Genomic DNA, 23,615 nt, shown 5'->3' on the forward strand with positions numbered 1-23,615 from the left:
GCTTTGATGGGCCAAATCACTGCCTCGCTTCTATCAGACATGTCCATCATCCTCATCCTTTTAAATCCATCATCTCCGCTCCAAAGAGACAGAGGCCAGAACTCGCAGCAACTACAATCAAACCGGAATCTGCTTTTTTGTACATCTCAAATATTGTTTGACATCTTTAGATGACATATAGACACTTGCAGCAGCTAAGACTGGCGTGTAGTATTTTTGACTTATCCTGGCGAGCCTCAGCGTTGACATTTTGGGCATCTGCTGGACACGCAGACAAGTGGTGCCGCTGGTGAGGAAAAAGGAATTTTTAGCCCTGCAAGGTGAGCTGTCTAAACTAAATGCAGTCAGGTGCAGGTGGACAAGGAGGAATGAGACAGACAGCAATTTTAAAAAAGCGCAATTTCCTTTTAGCAGAAGCAGGCAAAATGTCATATGTATGGTACTGTGAGGATCACGGGCACAGCGCAACTTTGCAAACGGTCGATAAGGTCACAACATGATGCACTCCGACTCAGGGAAATCTAAGACGGCAGAGCAGGAGTAATTGGCTAATCTGTGAAAACATTGGTATGCAGCTCCATTTTAGATTTTATTTTCAATATTGTTCCATATGTTAGTAAAATGGTTTATATCCTCTCCAGACAGTCATTATAAGCTGCCAGTTGAAAGCTCGGTGAGCTGCTGTAGGCAGGGAGCACCTGTCACTACTCATCCATCCATCTTCATCTGCTTTAACTCAGGGCTGATGGAAGGAAGAAGACCCCTCAGAAGACCTCACCAGCTGAGAGCAATAATTAATCTAATTCCCCCCTAATTTCATTTGGAATACCTGTAATCTGCAGGTGCAAGCAGCGCAGATGTGATACGCTAAAAAGTGTCAAGTGAAATCTAAAATGTGACAAACTTGTAGCGCATTTCCTGATCGTTTTCCTTTTAATTACATCACCTCTCTGATTTCTCGCTCCCTACCTCAGATCCTCTCATCTATCTATCCAATCTCAGATGGATTCAGACACAAAACACTTGGTCACATGATATGACTGGGTAATCAGTAGGTATTAGTGCCTGTTAACAACCCCTGAGCTGAAAGACAATTCCCCTCTCCATATTAAAGAGATAACACAGCAGAGGAGCAAAAAGCAAATGGCCCTAAGCCTCCAGCTATGCTCCCCTCTAAAGTTGTTTTCCTGGAAAATTAGGCAATTGACTAATGGCGTAAATGCTGTTAATTACCAGCACCAGTACCCCAAACAGTCGTCTCTGCCTGTAACTAATAAGAAATCAATTAGCTAATGAATTGGTCATTAAGTGAAAAGCTAATCTTGGCCGAGGTATTTTTTAATGATTATTTTTTGCCTATGATCCTGGCTAATTGCCGTTGTCATACGGCGCTCTCAGCTTTCAGCATGCCTAATGAAGCTTCATTAGATCATAACTGGCACTCTTGGAAGATTCGCGGGCAAACCTGCTTCCCAATTATTTTTAATTGCCAGACATTCTGCACAAACAAGTGCTGCTGCACCTTGCGAAACAGGAGAGCTCAGGCTGGCTGTGCTGCATTTCCTTCATGACTTCATTTGAAGCGATTAGAGCGTGGGGCAGGGTCGTCACAGAGCTGCCGTCGTCTGTGGTGGATTTAAAGAGCCCATCAGCTCAAACTGCTGGGCTCATCATTGTGCTTCCTTCCTCACTTTGATTTGGACTGTGGAGAAAAGCTGCTGCTTCCAATGTGGCTGGACCGGCTCCGTGTCGCCCATGTGCACATAAGACACGCACAAACACACAGACAAAGAGATGTTCATGCATTTAACTGGCACATCTCGACAGTTACAAAAAACACAGAGAGTAACACAAATATGCACACAGCCTGCACCATCGTACCTGTACATGTGTCAGCTGACAGAAACAAAGGAGAGAGAGCATCCCTCCCGGGCATGAATAATTAAGAAAAGACAAAAGAGCCTTGTTTTTTTTCCTCCTGTATCTCTTTCTTTTGTGTGTCTAGTAAACCCCAGTGTAGTGTACTGCAAGTTCCCCACTAATAAGATGGAGGATCATTCTCTCCATGGTGCTCACACAACACATGTTTCCAATCTGACCCTGTACAAGTATCTCTCTCTAACGTGAAGAGGCTTGTGGCGAAAACAGAGTTGCTCAAACTCTGTCAATCCCGCTGATGCATTTCGACAGTTTATCCTGAAATTTGCCTTTCCCTCCAACATCAGGTCTTTCCCCCTACCAGCGCTCTAGAAAGCAAACACAAACAATGCCACTTCAATGGCACAGGCCTGAAACACCGGTTTGTTTTGTAAGGACTAGCAAAGAAACAAGAGCCGTATCCAAAATCAATCGCCTTGCTCTCATAACAATGTTTGCGAAGCACGGGCCGAGTTTAGTTAGGCAGGGAGCTACACGGTCTTATAACCACCTGTGCTTATGAATATTTTGTAGAATCTGTATTAATACAGCTGTCAGGCAAAGGCATATTCATCCAATCACAATAAAACTTATTTGCCAAAACACTGTGCCTTTGAGACAGCAGCCAATTTTCAAGGGGCTCAATTTTTTTGCCAAGGCCCTGCATTGCGCCGATGCCAAACACCAGGTGCGTTCATGTACATGTGCGTCTGTCTGTATGCGCGTCTGCACGTGTGCGACACACTGAGGAGAGGGCTGGGCCTACTTCACTGGAACGCCAAAGATTGATGGTGGATGAATGGTGCTCCAGATGTCTATCAATATTTAGCAGTAAACATCCCAGGCAGGTGGGGAGACGTGGCAGCTGAGAGCATGAGGTGGTGCAGCTATGAACTGTTGATTTTCACTTTAACCGGGTAAACTGGAAGGTAAAGCCTCCTTGAAGCTGACAGTGCCAACCACAGCTGTGATAGATTTGCTGGCAGAAGGGAGTTTTTGGGGGGATTTTTCCCAAGAAAATTCTACTGAAAGTTACCTGATACTGGTATGAAGAATAAGTTTAGGTCATCTAAAAATTTCACCTCTATTTTTAACCACACACATGCAAAAAGCCTTGTTTCCCAACATGCTTAAGTTCCTGTTTAGACTGTTCAAGACTGGAGAAACAAATGGATGATTACGCCCTCTTGTGATACTGTGGGCACAAGCATGACCACATTCAAACAATACTTTCTGCTTTGCACAATGCCCTCATTTATATGCTGAGAGGTTATGATCCCTCATTTACGCTAAAATATGTATTTTTCTTCTTATTTAAACCACAGCTGAGCTAACGGTGGTGCATATGCTGAGTGCCAGGCTATTGCTAGCATGGTTTGTTAGCTAGGTGATACATACGTATGATAGCATTGCACAGGTACCTGCTAATTAGTGCGCGGTAACAAAAAAATAAATAAACTGAAGCACAGACTTCTCAGACTGTCTGTTAAGCAAATAAATGTGTAGCAACTTTCACCAAGGTACCAACACCACGAACACAGTGTACTGGTCCAGCTCAATGACTCAGACCTGCCAAGGTGGCACCTAGCTCTCACTGCACTACAGCAGCCTGTGTCCACGTCTCATGGACCTATCAGTCAATGCAGCAACATGGCTAACTTCCACTCCTAAAACAGTTTAAAAAGGCAACACTCCCAATTGTTAAGTAGGGGGAAAGCAGGAGCAAAACAGTTTTATTTTTAATTCCAGCCCACATTAAGATTTTTTTTCTACAATAACAATTTTGGAGTCTATGGGATCTGATTAGCTTCTTCTGCACATACTGTATATAAAAGATGGGCATAACTTCGGCGTCTGAAAAGAGAAAGAAATGCAGAAGTGTCATAACCCTACTTTTCATGACCAGCAGGGGATGAATCACGAAAACCAATGTGAAAGTGCCATAAACCTTCATGTGAAGGCCACCAGATGGTGATAGCTGTGGTTGTGAAAAAGACTTCCAGCCCTATGAAGAGAGCTATGGAAGAATGGCTTTTTGACCTAACATCTGCAAACACTTTCCTGTTGAGTTTATGGTTCTATAAATCTTGTTTATACCATGTTTTACAATGGTGTAATATCTGCGGTATGAAACCATATGCTCATTGGCTAATGAGCTGTCAATCACAAATAATTAGCCAATGAGTTTTACAGTCAGACCCACCTCTCCTCTTCAGATACATTCCTTTTGTGACCAAGATGGCAACAGTGGAAAAACTCATCTCGAGCCTTTAAAATGGGTCGTCAGAAACCAGTGGGTGACATCTCAGTATCTACGGCAATCTATTAAACTGTCTATGAGCTCCATAAAAGTCTACAGAAAAGCAATCCTCAGTTGAGGACAGCTTTCCTGAGCAGTCCTCGGGGTGCTGTCTCTAGTTCAAAGTCATGGGAAACAAAATTTGAAGCTCAGTTTGTAATTTACAGTCCTGAATAGAGTCAGAAATGAAGATAAACCACACTGACTATTGACTAGAGATGAGCAAACCATTTGCCAATGAATGTCTCTCAATCAGAAGACTGACAACGAGAACACTAAGCATGAAGCTTTTCAAGTGGACTTTGCAAAGCAATCACAACGTTGTGACATCATGGTGGCTTTTTCCACCTTTCATATACAGTCTGTGCCAGCCTCGAGTGGTCATTAGGGGAGCGTCAGTTATTTGCACTTTAGCACTGGCTTTATTTTTAGCCCTTGAAGTTCCCACTTGGCGTGAATGGTAGAAAATGAAATACGACGGCACCTTGGCAACCCAAACGATCGCAGTCTGACAAACCAGATCAACATTTCTCAGTAGCAGGGTAGACTTCAAGCATATATACATACACGGATAATGATTTTAACCAGATTATTTCAGATGGCAACTTTTTTGTTTTGAAATATACATGAGCACATTTTAAATGACTAAACAGCATCTTTTCTTGCCTCTCTCTTAAACCGTACACACTCGAGCACACACACTCAAATCACATTACAAGACATCTAATTGAGGTTTATGATGCAGCGGAGAGCATATGCTCATTCAGCCAATTGAATCATTAGAAAAGCACACAGTAGGCCGAAGACCTGCCAGAACTGCAGCTGAGGAAAATATGTGAGGGCCTGGATTTCCTGTCCAAGACCGTTACTGAGATGAAACATGCAAACATGGTGACACGGGCTAAAACACATATTTCACATGCAGTATGACATTCTTCCATTATGCAAATCCAACATTAGGTTGTGTGCTTGTAGAAAGCTCTGTGCCTTGATGTCTCCCCTCACCTCGCTCCCTCTATTTCTGAGAGCCAGTTGAGCTTTGACATCCACACACGTCCACACATTCTGTCTGACATCGGGCCCTGTGGTGAGATGCTCCTTGACCGGCCTTGATCCACAGAGGAGAGAGTAAGTGGAGGGGAAGTAAGATAGACAGGAGCAAAGACAGCTCGTCAGAGTTAAAGGCAAACAGACATTAGGCTTTCCAGAGCTGCAGTTGCTCTCTGACTCTCCTCCGCTGCACACTTTATAAAATTTACATGACGCATCAGAAAGGCCACAAGAGCCTCTTTGATTGTGGAACTACGTCTGAAAAATACATCAGTCGCCATCTTTTCTGGCGGAGAGGCTGGGAGACAGAATGAAAATACACTTGGCGAACCCTTTCACGTTCTCGTTCGCAAACAACATGGCACACACAAAGGGGGAAAAGCCAGAGAAAGACATAGACGCAGCACACAGAGATACATTTAGTCACATGCCGCTTCACCCCGTGCATCTGTGAAACAGTGGGATGTAGCTTCTCAGTGTCATCTCTAATTCCTGTGATCTAAATGTATAAGAATTGATGGTGCCTTCCACCAAATGCTGTTATGGGGGACCTGGTTTGTTTATTTAATGAAGCCAGTGTCACAGCGGATCTGCGTCCTTGCCTTTGGAAGCGGTGGCAGGTGTTGGTGGCAGATTTCCCTCAAACAGGGCCACTGAATTAACAAATCAAATTAACATAACACTGGCGTCAGATCTGGAGGCCTGTTTCTCTGGCACGGCTGTCCCTGTAGTTTGCCTGTATGGACGCTCCCCTCTTGTGTCCAGATGTCCCCACAGTGCCAGCTCCCTCTGCCCAGAAACCACTGAACCGGCCCCGGAGTAAATATAAAACACCGGCAAGGACGGAGCATTTTCCTCGCTACTTCGGCAAAAGTTTTCTGCGTAGTCTAATTTCAGCGCAGCGAAACATCGTGCTAATAAACGCCTCACTCGTTGAGGTTTAACTGAAGCCTTGTGTGAACGTGTGTGTGCGTTTGTGAAAAACTAATGACACGTTGTACTCGTGTTGGTGATAATGACCTCACCGCTGGCAGCTGGGCTGAATGGAGAGGTTCATAAAAGCATTGCTTACACTGTATGAGCAGAACTGAAATGGGACAATTCTGGATGAAGTTGAGCAAAACAGGCAAAATCGCAATGGATTTACAGTAAGTTGGGAATTGGACAGATTATACTGGAATGTATGAACTGTAGTAACTGAAGCACATTAGGCAATATGCTCGAATTAATTCCATTTTATACCCTGTCACAATGTGAAATGGCTACCCAATGTATCCGATATACATAGGCACTCATATCGACATTTTTTCTCCTCTCTAATAGCTATTGTTTGTTTCATCTGTTTTATCGGGCCATTTTCCATTTTACCTCCATTCAGTTGTTAAAAATAGTATTAAAACGACAAAAGCAAAAGGAGTGAAAGTCTTCCACATACAACATAAACATGAACATTTACTGTAAGCTTTTTGTTCTTTATCTTGTCCCGTCATTCAGGCAGGAAGTGAATGACAAAGTTTTTATCGTTGATCAGAAAAACGTGTCCCTAGCCTTCACCATAGCTGCAATGCTCAGACAGTGGATGATGGGAACTGGTAAAACATTAGCAGTGAATGCCAGTATGAACGGACGATAATTATATGTTTATACAAATAGAAAATGTTGACACAGCACTTTTGTAGATTATTTATAATGTTGCCTGGACTGAATGGACTAAAAACTGAAACTAGACTGTTAATCAGACTGTGTTGTTCAGTCTGTTTTTATTTCTATAGAACAATAGCCACACTATATTAAATATTTTCCTGTCTCATGCTCCTGCTTTTAGTATGCGTGTATTCTATATTTTTTTTGTATGTGCCTGATGCTTTAGAGAGCTTGACAATAAGCAATCTATTTGCTTATTTATGTATTTTATTTTTCAAAATGTTCTTATTCCTTATTCTTATAAAGTCTTCTAGGTGAGCGTCTTCCAATAGAGTGCAGAGGTGAAGGCTTGACATGTTGGCATGGTCTGCTATAATATATTAGTCATATATATCAGACATCGATGCATTACACTGAAGATGATGGGAATTACTGTAAAATGAAGGGCATGGACTTATAAAATGCTAAATACTAAGCAGGCACTAAATAGTTTGCTCAGTAATAAGGAGAACATTCAGATCCTAACTAGTCACAACAGCTTTCATCCTTAGTCACTGATAATTATTGCCCGGTCACTATCAGCCAGACTCCACAAAAAGGATCTGGACATTTACATACTTAACATTCAGTAAAGAAATGCACGGCGTAATAAATATGCCATGCATACAGGTCAAAGTCTGGCATTGTAAAGTCTACTTTAAGTAAGCATTATAGTAGTCAGACTTTGAGGCTGGACTTCAAGGTCAACATCACCTACAAGCAGCGGTTCTCAAACCGTGGGGCGGATTCCTAGGCTGAGCCACAGATCCAGTGCGGGGGGGGGGGGGGGGGGGGGGTGAATGACTGAGAGAAAAGGCAGTCCAGAACATGTTTGGGCCTTTAAATTTGACTGATGTTGCAGCAATTTCACCAAACAGTTGTTTAGAAATCCACAAGATAAAGAGCATTTATAGTTAGTGTGTTTCACTACACTTGTGCTGCTGTTTTGCTCTCTGATAAAAGCAGCAACTATGAACCAAAACAGTGTCCTGAAAGATGCTAGAAACACCACTGTGTGTGATGGTTCTCTGTGGGTTTGTTACAATAAGCATCCCTGTTACACTACACAGTCCAACCACTGTTCACATGAAAATGTTAATTAGGTTTAAATACAATTCCATCAGTAATAGCATTGTTTAAATCAGTATTTATCAAAATAACTCCCTCTGAACAGTCAGAATGCTTAATTATGGATTCATTAGCCATTACAGGTTTTGCTGAAAGTATTTATGTAGTTTTAGGTTGCTACATCTAGAGCAACGCATCACACTCTATGAGCCAATCATATTTAATCAAACTTTTTTTTTGTTTGTATAACCCTAATTTGTTTTCCAGAGCTGAGCTAAACTGAATAGGACTGTTGAGTGAACGGGGATGCTGCTGTTTGCAGACGTAATGCGGCTTTATGGAAAAGTAGAAGCTTCTAAACTGACTGTAAACTGGCTGTCACAGTCATTTATGGCCTCCCTATCCATCGACTTGATGTTGTGGATGTGCTGGCAGCACAAACAGAGACAGCCCAGAGACTGTCTCCTAGTGTTAAAAACAGTTAGCAGCATTTAGCTGTATTAAACAGAATATTAATGGATTTGGAATGAGACTACCGAGCGCCATTTAAACCTCAAAGTGAGTTGATATGCACATATAAATTCAATTACCTCCATTTACCTTGGCTTTTATTCACTTGCTGACAGTGGTAAACAAAAAGCAAAGAGTTTAAAATGAATGACTCTTTCTCCGTGCACGCTTTACACAACGTTGTTTCTTACCGTAAAAACTGATTGTGACGTTACATTTTCTAATCACCTAATCTCGCAGAAGGCTGCCTCTGCCGACAACACTTCAATGGCTCTACCTGTCCCGAGGAGAACATTTAGAGTGAAGGCACATGTCCAAATGACTCAGTGTTACGCATGTCATTGTGAAATAAAGCCGGACACCGGAGCTCGAGTCAGTTGTGATAGAATGCAGGAGGATGAGATTGTTTAATCATAATTACTGGTTTCAATCTCTTATATAACATGCGTGGATAAATGAGTGCTTCGGGATTAATGCTACTGGATGTGTACAGTGACAGCGGATGGGCTCAGTCAATCATAAACACCTCTCATCTCATAATCACAAGCCAGCAGCAGGCCAGGGATTCCTGTAAGACACACCACAGCATTGACAAATATAATAATCAACAACCGCTGAGAATCTGCAACAGAGACAAGCGCGCACGTGCGAGCTCAGGCGCTCAGATCCACAAGCGTGACAGAAGATTCAGACTCTGCAGCTGTGCCCGCATCGTATTTTAGAACTAAGCAAACGCAAGCAATTGCCTGCATTTAATGAGAAAAGAAAGCCCAAATCAGGTGCAAAATGAAAGTTTGCTTACACCTTTAACAAAGTAATACCAAAGCTGTCAGAATATTCTCTAAATCCCCGCAGTTGGGAGTTTGGGGGGAAAACATAGCAGCAGCCACTGAGCCTCCCTCAGCTCTGTCCATTTCCATAAACGCTGCTGGCTGTCTCACCTACACCAGAAACACTGCTGGGCTAAATGCCCTGGCATATCATTTCCTCCTTTCTTGCTCTCACCTATTCTGAACCGAATGTTCATTACCATGCAGTCCGCCTCGGAGAAAGAGCAGGAGAAAACGACGAAGAGTACAGAGCTGAGATCATTGACAGCTTGATGTGACGAAGGTCAATTGAAATAACAGGTTTTTTGTGTGTTTATATTCTAAATGGGCCACTTGTGTCGGTTGTTCTTGGCTTTCTGCAGAAGGAGAAACTGGGGAAGCTCTGTGGCTATAGGGCTGCGTTGAAAGTGTGAGGCCGACACACACACACACACAGACTTACTTTCACTCACTCACTGTAATGAGCAGGTTATGCTTCGGCACAGGCTGCTAAAATCTGTAATTATAATCAACCTCTCTCTCCACCTCTCCCTCTCCCCTCATCTCCATCTCGCTTCCTCTCCCTTTCTTTTTTTCTGTCTACATCAGTGAGCAGACATGAGGGAATCCTTCACTAAGCACAGGAGGTAATGAGTTTATTGATTAACATGCACAGATGAAGCAGCTCTCTCAAATTAATGTTGTTTTACATTATTAGATGGACTCGGGGCACTTCAGAGCGCTGCAAGACCATTACCTCATTGCAGTCCCAGAACTCACATATACATTAACTCTATTACTTAACATTAAGTAGGAAACCTTTGACAAACACTCCATGAGGTGTTCTGACTCCTGAATATATAAGAATGCTTTGAGCACAGCTTCATTCGTGTTTTTTATGAATGCTGCTCTATTTTAAACCCAATTGTTTTTGTATGCAGGTAGGGTGTGTGCTCTGTCAGACCATTGGCAGCGCTGCATCTGGCAAACCATCTGGATGAGGAAGATCACATGTGACCCACATAAGTGGTGTGTGACCCCACTCTTTGACACAGAGTCAAATAACAAGTCTAACAATAGTTGGAAGAACTGGCATATCATTTTTGGGACTGGCGCAAATGTTTAGATGAAGACATTTCCATATTCTGGCAATGAGAACATTTAATTTGACACAACCCCCCAAAAACTGAACTCTTAAAACATGTTTATGTCCCTAATGTGGGTACTTTTGTTCCCAGACTTTTGCAGTTTTAAGTGCATATGTGTTAGCGCAGACACACATACACCGCAGCCACTCTGCACCAATCCAATAAAGTGCATTACTATAAACTTTACCACAGAGCTGCAAACCAGCCAGTGTAATCTAAACTGCCCATTAATGCAACCTTTGAATTTTTGAACCTTGAAAAGTTAGTATACTTTAATTTCACAATATTAAAAAAATTGACTTCAGCACATCATGTATAGATCCAATATCTGATTACATTATACGTAAGCTTTAAAATTCCAGTTTCATCCAGCTGAAGCAGTCATTTACCTTTTCTCTCCCTGGGAAATTCAGCAGCCGCATCGTTACTAGCAGAAAAACTGTGCAAGATGCAGAAGTAACACAACCGCAATGTACAGATATCTGCACCAAACATACAGTCCAGATCATTCTGGCCCACTTTAACCCCTGAGAACAGCACTATAAATGATGCATAAATTATTTATTTTTGCCTCTTCCAACCAGTTTGATGTCTGAAGGTGTGCAGTAATGGGAAATAATAACTTTTTTTTAAAATATAAGTAGTTTAAAGTACAGATATCTGTATTAAAATGTATGGAACATTAGTAAAATCTGTCAGTAAAGTATAGATACCTCAAAATTTAGCTTAGTATTTATACTTCATTGCTTCCCATCTCAACTTTTAGTCACATATTGATGTTGTGGCATTTTTGGAATTTCTATATGTTAAAGTTATGTCTTCATTGTAAAAACGTCTGACCAACAAATAAAATGTCAGGTGAGACGCAACAGCAAAATGTAACAGTTAGCAAGGCAGCATCGTAAAATGTAATAATTATTCATAACAAGTGCAAAAGTCACAAGCTGATCTAAAACAACACAACTGTACTCGAGTGCACTATGTAGTATTGGGCAACACCTCTTAATCTTTGAATTCAGGTGTTCGGTCCCACTGACACAAGTGTAAAAAAAATCATACACATAGCCATGCAGTCAGCGCTGTCTTTGCAAGCATAAGTGAAAGAATGGGTCACTCTAAATAGCTCAACGACCTCAGCATTTAGGAACTACAGCGACTCAGCCACAAAGTGGCAGACCGCGCAAACAGCGAGGCCACCAAGTGATGGAGTGCAAAAGCAGAACACATACTGTGCACCACGAGCTTCATGGAGCTTCCTGTGGGTGTAATGCATCAGCGGCCCAATACTTTTGTTCATATAGTGTAAGTATACTTGTATAAAGTCTTCTACTGCGTATCAGAGTAAAACAAATCACAAACAGTTTTGAGTTCTAAAAATCCACAAATAACTGTTGAAAGCCCACTAAAACTGTTTGTTCATTCTTTACATAGGAAGAGCATTTTTCATTCTTCGTTAGCATTTGCAAATTTGTTAGGCCGATGAGGCAAATGATGTACAACTGTCTACAATCTATGACTTTCTGGTCATAATAGAATAATTCAATAGTTTTACTTTCCCACATTGTTAATATTTCACTGTGTCCGTCACTATATACAGAACAGTCAATCTAATTGGCAGTCAAAATCTACCAAGCCCCCAGGGCTGCACATAGTAGACCTCCACTTTGTTTCTACAGTATTAGTTTTTTGATAGTGACATTGAACATAATTTTGCTGTGCAGTGCTGTGTATATTTTAGTATTGTTCCTATATGACGAAAAAAATCTTCTTCTCATAATTTGCAAACATTCGTGCTTTTCTGATGTTTTACAAAAGCACAAGGTAAAAACGTTTTGCTCTTAAAATCAGCGCACGAGTGTATTCACTTTGTAACCAAACAGCATTCTGTTGTCACCAGAAGAGAAACACAATTTTAGAGTCCACTATCATTCAGGCAAAATATCTAAACATTTTGGCTGCCCTGGTTTACACGCTGTGAAAGGAACTTGTCATTTTGGTGACGGCGACTTATTCATTGACACAAAAACTTCATTTTGAAAAATGAATTAAAGGTTTTGGGTGAGTTACGCCCTTTTTCAGGTTAACTATAGTGTTTTGCTATATAACTTTTTTTTACATCTTTAGAGCAAAGGACTTCAAAAGTGTTGCGAGAAATGTGTCAAAGCAACTGAAAAAAAACTGTAATGAGCACATTACCTGATTGACATTACTGCTTCTGAACAGTTTCCTGGTTCAGTCCATGGGCCAACAAAACAGCACGTGGGGATAGTGAACTCATGCTTGCCACATATCACTGCCACCAATGAGAGAGTGACAACTAGAGAGCAGGTGAGCACAAAACCAGCACTGCAAAGGATCTGGAGCAGCCAACAGTGACTTATTCTAGAGCAGGGGTGTCAAACACAAGGCCTGAGGGCCAGAATTGGCCTGACAAAGACTCCAATCTGGTCCACTGGAGCGCTTTGAAAAAGAAGGGCTTAAATTTTGGACTTTTAATCCCTTTTTTAACCATCTACTATAGAAATTCATTTTCTATAGTAACAACAACAACAACAACAACATTTTCAGTGAATTAACAAAAATGTTCAGTTCTATTATTACAGGAAATTCTGGGAATTTGAGTGACAGGATTCTGTAATCGTATATATTTATTTCGTACAATTTAAGCCCAAACAGTTGGTCTGATCAGTTCAGTTTGATTCAGTTTTATTTATATAGTGCCAAATCACAACACCCTACACAATGCAGGTACAAAATCTGAGACGTCCTGTTGAATTTGTGCTGTTTTACCTTACATAAAACTATCTCAGGGATTAAATGTGTCATTAAAACTTCCTTACAGTGACAGAAAGGGGAGTGTCACTAGTCCAGCCCACTTAAGATCAAACTGAGTTCTAGAGTGAGAAATTCTACATACTGCACACTGAAACTGGTTTAAGAAAAGTTTTCCGAGTATTGGTTAAGCATAAATTGTTGCACAGCAATACTGGATATGATGACCATTATTAAACCAGTCATTAAAAAAAATTCTAATATGCTTCCTTTCATCCTGGAAGCTGCATACAGAGAAACGCCATGCTGCCACACGCCCCGCGCCCACACTTCTTTAAAACCGCCTTACCCCATCGACAACACAAACACACAAACACAAATCCCTTTAAACAGCCTGTCATGTACTCTCAGTGTATCCCACACACATCTCTCAAAAAGGTTACCCACACTCACCACTCAGCCAGAGGGGAGTCCCTCAACTCAGGTTCCCCCCTTTGCCAAGTGGATACTTCCTCTGAAGGTTCCTGGTGCGCGGCATGTCAGAGGCGCTATGAAGATACCAGGGAAAATGGCAGAGCAAAGAAGTGGCGTCAATCTCTCACCGCCAGTACCTCTCTCCCGCCACTTTGATGTGATGGCTTTGTGATGTGGAGGAGCTGTCAGATTAGTGGGCCTGTCACGGCTCTGTCTGCTTGTCTGTTGGGCTTGACAGAGTCTGTGATGGAGCTCAGACTAAACAAAAGGGTTATCACCTTCCCCGTGCTCAACCACACTACTCTTTCATATGTGGGGAGAAGGGAGGAGAAGGCATCCGTCCTACGCGCAGAGAGAAGTAGAGGAGGAGAGCGTGTCACCCTTCAACCGTCATCAAAAAAGGTGTAAGTGGAAAGAAAAAAGCAGGCAATTATAAAACCTGGATGTTGACTGCATAAATAATGCATGCTTACAGTCAGAAAGATAGATACAGATAGATATTTTCATGTATGTTGTAAAGTACGACATTCAGGTATGCGAATTTGTACTCCAACCCCCACACATCCTTCAACAGGAAGTCCCTGCTATATGGACTTTCTCTTAAATACAGCTGTTAGCTTAAATGAGGCATAAAGAAAGTGATCCATTCTCCGGACACCTGGGGACCACAGCCCACAGGTGCGGTGTGTGTGTGTATGTGTTTCAATGAGGTGAAATAGCACACTAATGAGGAGAGACTGATCACTGCTGACACAACCAGGCACACACAGTAATATGAATTTCCTGTTTCAAGTAATTCTTATTTCCTGTTTGACTTGTACTGTAATTAAGAGGCCATGGCCTGGACTACAGTTAGCGCACCCTGCATTACTTGTGTGCGAACTCGGTTTCAAAAACGCACTGTCCAGACCTTACATATCACCATCTGTAAATCAAAAACAAATGATTAGAGAGACTGCCTCCAGCAACAGACGAGTGCGGCACATCCGGGTACTTGTACAGCACAGCTGACTCATTAGAAATGCTTCTATTTTCTATTAATAACCAAATAATTCTTATCCATCAAAAGTACGTTGATATGAACAGCCAAATATTCCAACACAGAGTTTTACATTCTGGTTTTTGTGCTTTGATGTTTTTAAAGTTACGTCACCTCCCAAACTGCCATTTGCGGCTCTGATTTAACCTTAATTCAACAATTAAATCTGTGCCTCCATCCTTGGAGCAGTGTGCAGACCTATCTTGATCAGGACGCTGCACAACACCATGCACCTCGCCATGCCTGAGAGGCAGCTGAAGGGGCAATGAAGCGTATTAAAGCCACATAATTCTGAGGTCTGTCAACTTATGAAAGGATTCATTGGCCAAGCGTGCCGCTTAGATCCCCCATCCAAAGCCTGATGAGACATCTGTTATTTAAATAAAGATTTCAAAATGAGAATTGGAGAAATTGTTACCCAACACTGTCTCAGCAGCTGACGACAGAGCCAGCAGAGTGAGAACCGTAGCGTGACACTGAGATTGAGCGCATAAATAGTGGTGAAGACAGAGGTGGTTAATAGCAAAAAAAGAAAGAAAGAAAAAAGAACAGTTTGAATAGCAATGACAGAGGAGGAGATAATGAGATGTTTTGATGTGACACTAAAGACAGAGGGATCTAACAGAGGTAGTCAGCTAGAGCCACACGGCTGCACTACAGGTCAGCTCGCGCGCACAGGAATGCACAAACACAGCCTCTACAAACTAGTTGCACACGCTCAATGAAATTCAACTGAACAGACACAAAGTATCAGACTCTGCCCTCAGCTGTCATCTCTTCCTTAAGACATACACACATAGAGACATGTATAAACAAAAGCAAAACATATTATGTGTTTGGCCACAAGGCATGTCAGCAAATGTAACGCAATGATGTTGCATGATTGCTTTACGTCCCCATAATTTAAATAATTATCTTTTTTGACAAACATTGTAATAAGGCTGGCCTTAGGTTTAGGGTAGGGTTTAGGGTTGGCCACACGGTGGTTACAGACAGAGTTATGTCATTCCCCTGGAAAAAGATCTAAGCCAGTGTACTGCGCTCTGAAGTGATGGGATATATGTGAGGAGAGAGAGTAAATGCATGCATACCTTCACGTTTACATATCTCCACACACTGATGTCTATATCTCTGCAGGCTGCTGTTTGTGTGTATATGACATGCGCCAACGCAAGACATACAGTATGTATAAGTGCTGGCGCGTGAAGGCCTGTGCATCTACATCTGCGACATTTCCATTTGAAGGCGTCCATCCCTGCCAAGATAATAAGGAGCAGTGTGTGAGCGTCTCCCCAGAGGAGTGAGTGACAATCTGAAGAAGCGCCACAATACGCTTATTCACACTGATGGAGAGATCAGAGTGAAACATGGCAGATGTTGTCATTGCAGCCTTACACCAGAGAAAGAACGTTTCCTAACATTGATGTTACGGTCCTGTCTGGCAGACAGCGACACTCAGAAGGCAAACAATCGCACAGGACAGCTTGAAAAGAAGAGGAAGAGGACAGATGGGCAAGAGAGAGGAGAAGAGAGGAGGTTGGATACTTGAAGCTCCTCCTATTCTACTGAGGTTTCACTTTTTTTTGCCATTGCTGTTTCTGTGAAGCATTTTGGGGCGATCCCCTTTGCCGTAACCCACCTATTAAATGTGCATGAGTCATTATGCCAGGGGACTAACCCTTGAACCCACATGCCTTAACTCAAAGCAAGTGGTTGTGGCTTATGGAAGATTGGACGATTCCCATTGCTTAGTCAGAAGGCCACATGACCAGTATATGCAGCAGCTCCTCACTGACTGTGAATATATGAGCCTTTTTTTAAAAACTATATCAACAGAGTGTCTGCAGGAGTGGTATACTGCATAAGATGGTTTTGATAAATACTCGTTTTACACGCTTCACAAAGAGAAATGGGAAAGAGCCCGTCTGTGAATCCAGCTCTTCACCACAAGCAACGTTTTGTAAAAGACCGGCCTCCATCGAACGCTTTGAACCTTTACTGCATTGATTTACTCAGGATTTTTGTATTGCAGCAAGTTTTATCATCAAAGACTACAACTGGAGCTACTGAACAGCAGGCACACCTTTAGTTTTCCTCCCCAAAACTAGCAAACATCACCCATGATGTGTTCAAAGACGGATCCCCTGGGAGGAGGCACAACTTGAAGAAGTTGTAGAAAGGGCTGATAAATTCCACACAATGGTGCAGAGATTTTTCCTCAAGAACATCGTGGACTGCGGTTCTCAAAATTTCACATTTGTCACGTGACAAAATTGCATCCTTTGATGACGAGAGAGACTTTAAATGGCAAAAATTCCATTTTTGGTGTTTCCAGGAGGCTATTTCATATATGAAATAGCTATATGCTGGGAGCTAGCTATTTCAGCTCCACAGCTAGCTTGGCATGCATGCAGCATCTGCTATACACAGTGATTTGTTAAACACGAAAACAGGAGGCTTGAAAAACACTTAACCTGTAAACCCTCAAATAATGGACAGTTTAAAACATTAGTGCAATTTAAGTGAGTGTTATTAACTCTTGTATGTTTGTCACAAACAGGCAAATTAGTTTTGCAGGCCCAAACCATTTTTTGCAATATAAACATGTTTATTTCTGCATTTTAGCATGAACGTCTATGGGGATTTGTAGTCAGCCTCAAGTAGCCACTCAGAAAACTTGGTGCATTGCTACTGTTTTACTCTGGAAAATGTGCATTGATATGCACAAGAAACTCCTTTTAGTTAAGTATATGGTAAAGCTCAGCACCAGATGTGGTTATATGCTATAAAGCTTAAAACAAATATAATTCCCACATGAGGAGATGACAGAAAGAGGAAATATGCCTGGAACTCATAATGAGAATTCAGCAAACTTAGAGCGTATAAATCCAAATGTTTTTTTATTGAAACTTTTATCAGCACTGAGGTTTGCTAAGGCAGTGAGCTGTTATAAAAGTACATGTAAGTAGATTTTAAAACATGAATGAATAAATAAAGCAGATAAATATTAGAAAGTCATAAAAAATAAAGATTATGGGGGAATTTGTCATTTTAATAACCTAATCCTCCTCTGTTCTCTCCTAGTTGGCCTTTTATTTCAGTCAAGGCCACACAGTTGTCACATGTGTCACTAAGGATATTACACTATCCCCATGTCTGATTTCAGAGAGGATCTAACAGGGGTCCAAGCTCTAAATCTGCAGTCTGCTCATAAGAATCAAGTACACCAATAACCCATGCATAAGAACCAGAGGAGGTGAAGTGCACACATTGCCCTGATACCTGCCGGGTAACAAAGGAAAGTGCGAAGGAAGGCACTGAGAGGAAGGAAGGAAGGTTGGCAGGGATGGCAGAAGAATTTAGGCTTCAGGGAATGTAGGGCCTTGGCATGGTTACAAAGGCACAAGCACTGTCTAATCTGTCATAGAACTAGGACTTTTCTAAACTTAGCAGCATAAGCACCGGTAGCATTACTGTCTGATGATTATGAATATTTGATCTTGGGAATTCAGTGCCTGGTTTGGATGGCTACTTAAGATGTTTTATCTCTGTGAAATTCTGCAACTGACAAAGCAACTATTACAATCATAATCACGCGTGTGAGTAAGTAATTGTTACAATATTAAGCATATTTCTGTGTAGGCCCAGTGCACTGAGAAAAACAGAGCATCCACGTCTTAATTCTAAGCTGCTGTGGGACAGAAAAATAAATCAGATCCAGCTGATGTGTGTTTACCTTCTCTAAGCCCCAGGAGACTTTGGGTAATTGAGCATGAGCAGATCAGCAATAGAAAACCCATTTTGTGCTAAGAAGCAGAGCCACGTACACACACCTACATATGCTCATGCTCTTGTTGCTCATTGACACATGCAGAGCCCTTTGGAGCTAGAAGTGCATTAAAATGCATAGCAGCCTAGGTTAACGCTGTTGGTACAATTTCAGCACACATGGTTTGGCAAATAAGTGAATGTATGTCCACTTAATGCAATCTATGTGATGTTATTTAAAAAGGCAGGAAAAGCTTAAAATTACATCAACACTGACGATTTAAAGATATGCACTGTGTGTTTGCTTACTTCCAAAGTTAAAACCAAATTTGATACCTGGCTGTCTATTAAATTTGACTAGTACATGTTACAGTATTGTTTGGTCTGTGACTTTACCTCAATGTTAAGCGTTTGCTATATAACACGATGACGTCACAAAATTATCGTGCATAATTTAATTTTTGCAGAACTTGATTTTACTGTTGTGAAGTTAAAATAATGCAATGTTTTAATAAGGTGCCATGGGTCATTTGGTAGATGGTTGCTAGGCAACATGATATATGTGCTATAGATGAGAACCTTTAGAGGCCTGCATACCTGTGCAGCAAATTTGGCTGCACAACTTCTGTGTAGAAATATACTGTGTACTCCTTCCTGTGTAGGAGGAATGAGTGGGCAGACAAAGATTGAATGTATTATAGCATGAGCAGTCCCTTAGCGTGTCTAAAAACACAATTAAAAAAAACATTTCAGGTTATCAAAGACAGTTTAAAAGACGCCTAAAGCTCATAAAATCATTAATAGATTTATTTAAAAAACAAAAACAAAAACAACAACATGCACTACCCTCTCTGGGTAGGATTTACTTTTAAGGGTATAGTATTGCATTTTGTATATATTGATTTTGTTTTGTTGTCTTAAAGGTACTTTAAGAAGCTTGTAGCGCAGTAAAAACATGTGCAAAATGCGGGCTGTTGTTATATCATTATACGTGACGTAATTTTGAGTATAATTATTTTTTATTCATGTTGACATAGGATATATGGATCATTTGTTTAATTTTGCTTAAAGTGAAAAAACGTTTTTGATCATGAGTTTATTTTGTTTTCCAAAGGCAAATAATACTCTAATGTAATGTACATAGTAAAGTCATAATGAAATAATGTGATATTTAGAATCCCCATAGATCATTTCATTTCCTATATGCTGTCAATACAAGCAATGGCAGTAAGAAACACAGTTTCAAATAGCTATATATAGCATTATTATCACTTTGACCTTCAGATCAACCGAGTAACTTACTATGATGCTTCACTACCTGAGGCAATAAATAAATAAATACACTTGAGTCTATAAAGTTGACATTTCCTGTAATAAATGTGTACTTACTGTTATTACATTGATTAGAGTTCACCAAGAAAACTAATTATAATCCAGCATTTTACTTATATGGCACCATCCAACTGTATTACTGCTATATTACGTAGTCCTGAGTGAGAAGAATATTAGGGAAATCACCATCAGCTTGTCCAGATTTGTTCCTCACTTGATGTTTAGTAACTAAGTTATTTTTTTTAAAGTGTTATCAAATATGGTTTTGCAGAAATGTATAAACCAGTGAAGTGTTTTCTGTTTTTCTTTTTTTTTGAGATTTATTTGCTGTTGAAATGAGCAGGGCTACCTGTTTGCCAGTGTTATTCCTCTGCAGTTTCATATTTTTGATCAGCGGTCATTCTTAGCAAGAGAGCATTGTGAATTTTCCAAAACTTCTGACCATACCTCCTCCTTCAGTCTATAAGAGTGCCACAGATGCAAGATGTAGGTATGTTTCAAGAAGCTATATGCAGTATATTACTGAAATTTGCCAGAACAATACAGCATCACTTAGTATGCAGTTGTGCATCTGAATAAATGTATGGGTTTACTGCACGTGTGTCTGTGATTTCTGTCTGTTTGTGTGTGTGCGTCTGTCAGTGTATGCATGTTGATGGCATCCCTGTAGTCGCAGCTCCCCTGCTCTTGTAATGTACCCATGTAATGGTGTAATGAAAATTCATGATGAGAGCATGTTAACTGCATTAGCCAGTCTCCCAAGTTCCAGCACATGAATAAAACGAACAAGAGGAGGAAAAAAAAAACAGGGAAACTCATTTTGATGCCTAATTATTTTTGGACTTGACAGCCTGGCAGCGGCCTGGCCTGTGTATGTATGTGTCTAAATGTGTGTGTGTGTGTGTGTGTGTGTGTGTGTGTGTGTGTGTGTGTGTGTGTGTGTGTGTGTGTGTAGTCCATCAGTGTTGCTGAGTAGATGCACAGCGGTAAGCAGGGCCCTTCATTATGGGCCATAATGACTACATCCACCCCAGATACAACATCCTGGGAACCTTTGTTGCATTGTTTTGTTCCAACACATCGAGCAACAAATCAACACATTTTACATGGCTCAAGTACCTGCATTCATTTTTTATCTAAATATGTAGCAGGGGCAGATCTCGCCTTGGTGTATGTTTTGTTTTTTCTCCCTACATGCATTCCTTTCATTATGTTTGCATAGACATTTTGTCGTGAAGAATCATTATCAGCAGAGCGTAGCGCTGTAAAAACACCAAATTACTGGAGGAAATGTGTTTTTAATAATTGTACAATTACACATAGATTCCAAATAACTGTGGTTACAGTTACATTATTTTAGATGTGCATTTACCCAAAGCTCGACAGCTAATTAGGCGCCAATTTATAACTTTTAAACATCTTGTAGCAGCGTCACTTAAACACAGGTGTTTTATTTCCATCTTCAGTTATCATCTTGAGTGTGTAAATGGAATACTTGAGGTATGGGATGCATCCAACCATAGTGGCTGCTTTCTTTGTGGTTACTTCCATGGGTTTCTCTAATCTGCACAGTCATTGTTAGCGTGGTGAATGTTTTCCTCAAGTTGTTTCACTCAAAACAAAACTAAATTCTCCAGGAAACGGTGGTTTGTTTATTTGATTTTGTCGCCAGCGTCTCGAGGAGAGAGCTAGTAAGGCAGACTGCTGAATATAATCGCCCAACTGTTTTTAAATCAGGTAATGAAAATTTTTTTATTTTGCAACTCTGTAATCTTGGAAAAGCAAATAGTCTTCATATGACTAATATAAAGCTGACCCAAGGTTTCCTACCTTAGATAATCAGACGCACCTGTGTGGCACAAATGGCTATGTGTGTGTGTGTGTGTGTGTGTGTGTGTGTGTGTGTGTGTGTGTGTGTGTGTGTGTGTGCAATCAACCCTAGGGGACTGACTGAATCCTTCCTGCCCATGACGGAGACGCGCTCCAGTGCAACGGATGCAAAGCAGGATTCCCGAAATCGCAATTTTCCTGGATTAGATGTGCACCGAAAGAGAAATGGAGCATCCGGACGGCTTTTATTGGTTTATGATTGCCCTTATCCTAACTACATTAACCTCCTGATTGCTTGAACCGACATTATTAGATGCTTCCAAAGGAACAAAAGGAAAACAGGAGGAGGAACAAATAGAGGCTAACAGGCAATCACGACCACCGGACCACGTAAAGAATTTAAGACCAATGACATAAAAAAAGAGAGAGAGAGCTACAGAAATGAAAAGGAGAAGACTGAAAGAAAGACGACAGGAGGAGGAGGAGGAGGAGGGAGAGGAGGGGCGTTCGATCGTCGATTAAAGTGCAATTGTGCAATTTCATTCCTGTTCCAGCACAATGAGGAATGAGATTAAGCTCAATTTGGACCTGTTCAAGAGATCTCCTCACCTCTGTCTGAGGTGCACCGTGCAGCACACACGCGCACCAAAGCACACATACACACACCTACACACCCCTGAAGCCCCTCACCATGTCAGCACCCCTCCAGGGAAATCAGGCGTCTGGAGACAGGTCAGCCCTGGCCCATGTATATATTCATGGGCTTAATCTGGCATCATTTCTCTCTGCTGCCGGAAAAAGAAATGTATTTAATTTACACAATCCCCATTTGGCCCGCTCACCAAGGAAAAACACATAGGGAAAAGTAGGCTCATAGTCGGGGCTTCACCCCTTCTGCATAAACTAGTTTGCAGTAGTGTGTGCATATAGAAGTTCCTGCGTATTTGCAAGTGTCTGTATTCTGTATGTCAGCATGCATAGCAGTATTTTGTCTGTGTATTGAAAGGAGGGGGGAAAAAACACATCTTATCCAGACCTGTACAGTACACCCAAACAGTGGCAGCTGTGCTAGTCAGTTTGAATGGGAGGATGGGAGTTGTACCCAGCAGATGCTGTGTGTGTATTAAGCAGATTAATTATTAAAAGATGCTTGACAGATGAAAAGTGGGTCCTCGGGCTATAAAGGAAAATGTTTATTCTTCTGCCATAGACTGTAGTACACTTAGCTTCTGCTCTCAACTTATCCAGCGCCTCAATGAAAAGAGTAAACACTTTCTGTGCTCTGTGTGGTTGGAATCACATACATAATCATTTGAAATGGCCGCCTGGGATAAACCTTCAAATATGAATGTGTGTTTAGTGATTGGGGTGAAATGTGATTAGCGAGCAGCATTTACGTATGTATGTGTGGGCGTGCGTGTGCGTTTGTGTGGAGTAAGGTAGCCTGAGGAGAGACCCAATCACTGTTTTTTTCAACCCTGCACCTAATCAAGCGTCAGTGTCGTCACCACCACATGTTAACTTTCTTTCCCGTCTTCCAGCATTTAAAAAAAGTGCTACAATTTAAACATTTCCCTCTAATATGTTGTAACGGGCATGAAGAGCGGCTCTTATGATTGGCTATTATGTTGAGTGACGTTAGCTCGTTACCTGTGACTTTTGTGACTGTTTGCAGTCATGCATCTTATTATTTGGCCTCTTAAAAACTGCAGGAATTAGTTCGTCTGCAAAGCCTTGAGAGAGAATAAAGCTCGAGGTAATATCACATTACTTGTATTGTGCATTTTTTTATCTTCTTTAATGCTGCGTTATGGTAACACCATCTGTATCTGTTTATGTCGTGAGGAGTTTTTCCATTAGCATTTATAGCTCTAATAGGAGAAAGTCTACACAAAATATTCAATCTAATTTTTTTT

The 23,615-nt window shown here is 41.2% G+C and overlaps 2 protein-coding genes across 3 annotated transcripts in view; both read right to left on the reverse strand.

The window, feature by feature from the left end:
* Positions 1-23,615, reverse strand: part of fgf14 (fibroblast growth factor 14) — a gene marked incomplete at its 5' end in the record, with an annotated part of 327,598 nt that overhangs the window by 285,263 nt on the left and 18,720 nt on the right. The window lies entirely within an intron of this gene.
* Positions 1-23,615, reverse strand: part of shox (shox homeobox) — a 40,632-nt gene that overhangs the window by 16,105 nt on the left and 912 nt on the right. The window contains exon 1 of one of the 2 annotated variants that reach the window (XM_082508316.1): positions 15,861-15,872. The exons of the other annotated variant lie outside the window; for it this stretch is intronic. The gene's annotated coding sequence lies outside the window, so the exon portion shown is untranslated. Of the gene's footprint in view, positions 1-15,860; positions 15,873-23,615 lie in introns of those variants that run through there. 2 annotated transcript variants of the gene reach the window in all.

This window comes from Aulonocara stuartgranti (genome assembly GCF_965226115.1).
Source record: "Aulonocara stuartgranti genome assembly, chromosome: 16".
Taxonomy (NCBI): Eukaryota; Metazoa; Chordata; class Actinopteri; order Cichliformes; family Cichlidae; genus Aulonocara; species Aulonocara stuartgranti.